Genomic DNA, 2,500 nt, shown 5'->3' with positions numbered 1-2,500 from the left:
AGATAAAATGTTAAAATCAGTGTAACAGGGCAGCAGCAGATGGGAAGAAACTGTCTTCATGGCGTGAGGTTTTGGTCCTGATGGACCGAAGCCTTCTGCCGGAGGGGAGTAGCTGAAACAGAGAGTGTCCAGGGTGCGAGGAATCGGCCACAACCTTCCTCGCTCGCCTCATGCTCCTTGTCGTGTGCAGGTCCTCGAGGGTTGGTAGATTGCAGGCAATTACCTTCTCAGCAGTGTGCATGATACGCTGCAGTCTGCTCTTGTCCTTGGCAGTGGCAGCAGCGTACCAGACGGTTATGGAGGAGGTGAGGATGGATTCAATGATCGCTGTATAGAATTGCACCATCATTGTCTTTGGCAGGTTGCATTTCTTCAGCTGCCGTCGAAAGTACATCCTCTGTTGAGCTCTCTTGGCGAGGGAGCTGATGTTCAGTTCCCACTTGAGGTCCCGGCAGAGAATAGTGCCCAGGAAGCGGAAGGACTCCACAATTTTGACTGCGGAGTCTAACAGGGTGATGGCGGTGAGTGGGGCTGTATTCTTCCTGAAGTCCACAACCATCTCAACTGTCCTTAGAGCATTTAGCTCTAAGTTGTTCTGGCTACACCAGGTCACCAGGTTGTCAGCTTCCCACCTAAAGTCAGACTCATCCCCACCAGAGATCAGCCCAATGAGGGTGGTGTCGTCCGACAAACTTCAAGAGTTTGACGGACAGATGATTGGAGGCGCAGCTGTTGGTATACAGGGAGAAGAGCAGTGGGCAAAGGACGCAGCCCTGAGGAGTTCCCGTGCTGATGGACCTGGAGTCAGAGACTTCTGTTCCCGGCTTAACGCACTGCTTCCTGTCAGAGAGGAAGTCTGTGATCCACCTGCAGGTGGAGTAGGGCACGTTCAGCTGGAAGAGCTTGTCCTGAAGCAGGGCAGGGATGATGGTGTTGAAGGCAGAGCTGAAGTCCACAAACAGGATCCTGGCGTAGGATGCTGGGGCGTCCACATGCTGTAGGGTGAAGTGGAGGGCCATGTTAACTGCGTCGTCCACAGACCTGTTGGCTCTGTAGGCAAACTGAAGGGGGTCCAGGAGAGGGTCTGTGATGGCTTTGAGGTGTGCCAGGAGCAGGCGCTCAAAAGACTTCATTACCACAGATGTAAGGGCGACCGGTCTGTAATCATTTAGTCCTGTTGGCCTTAGCTTTTTGGGCACAGCGATGATGGTGGAGGACTTGAGACAGGCTGGTACATGGCATGTCTCCAGGGAGGTGTTAAAGATGTTGGTGAACACCGGAGACAGCTGGTCAGCGCAGTGCCTGAGGGTGGCTGGAGAGACAGAGTCCGGCCCGGCTGCTTTGCGTGGATTCTGCCTCTTGAAAAGCCCATTAACTTCTCCCTCCTGAAAGGAGAGAGTCGTTTCTGTAGTATGGGTGGGGGATGGGGCCTCTTGGGTGGGAAGGGGTGGTTCAGGACAGTCCAATTGTCTTTCAAATCTACGGTAGAACTCGTTCAGGTCGTTGGCTAGGCGGGAGTCGTTAGTGGTGTGGGGCGCTCTGGGTTTGTAGTTGGTGATGTGCCTGAGCCCTTTGGCAGACAGAAGCAGCGTCGTTAGTAGAGAACTGGTGTTTTAGTGTCTCTGAGTACAGTCGTTTAGCCTCTCTCACCGCTTTGCTAAACCTGTTCTTCGACTCCTTGAATCTGTCTCTATCCCCACTCCTAAACGCTTCCTCCTTCTCCAACCTCAACCTTTTGAGCTTTGCTGAGAACCAGGGCTTGTTGTTGTTAAAGTTCACCCTGGTACGTGTTGGGATACAGCAGTCCTCACAGAAGCTGATGTACACAGCCTCTGTGAGTTCATCCAGACTATTGGTAGCAGTCGTGAACATATCCCAGTCAGTACAGTCTAAGCACGCCCGCAAATCTTCCACAGCCTCACTGGTCCACTGTTTAGATGTCCTCACAGCAGGTTTACAGAGTTTTAGTTGCTGCCTGTATGCACGAATCAGGTGGACCAAGGGAGTTCTGTGCGAGCCGAACAGCCCCGTGACCCACAAGAGAAACATCCCCGCCAAATTCGAGCGTTTGACGGGGTCTATCCGTGAAAAAATATTCACGTTTTTGAGTGCACATGCATTTCTGCTGCAAATGCCTCTGGAAGTTTCATGCCGTTCGTATGCCAATTGTGGCAACACGAAAATGACCCGTTTTCCCATTCCGAGGGATTTCTGTGCGACCCTAACAGCCCCGTGAGCCACAAGAGACACATCCCCGCCAATTTCTAGCGTTTCACGGGGTCTATCCGTGAAAAATATAGACGTTTTTGAGTGCACATGCATTTCTGCTGCAGATGCCTCTGGAAGTTTCATGCCGTTCGTACGCAATGTGGCAACACGAAAATGACCCCTTTTCCCATTCCGAGGGATTTCTGTGCGACCCTAACTAACAGCGCCCGTGAGCCACAAGAGAGACATCCCCGCCAATTTATAGCGTTTCACGGGGTCTATCCGTGAAAAA

Source organism: Petromyzon marinus, unplaced genomic scaffold (genome assembly GCF_048934315.1).
Source record: "Petromyzon marinus isolate PM22_M1 ecotype Great Lakes invasive population unplaced genomic scaffold, UKy_Petmar_22M1.pri1.0 PM_G_Scaffold_66, whole genome shotgun sequence".
Classification (NCBI taxonomy): Eukaryota; Metazoa; Chordata; class Hyperoartia; order Petromyzontiformes; family Petromyzontidae; genus Petromyzon; species Petromyzon marinus.
The sequence above is the reverse complement of the archived record's forward strand: the minus strand, read 5'-3'. Positions refer to the sequence as shown.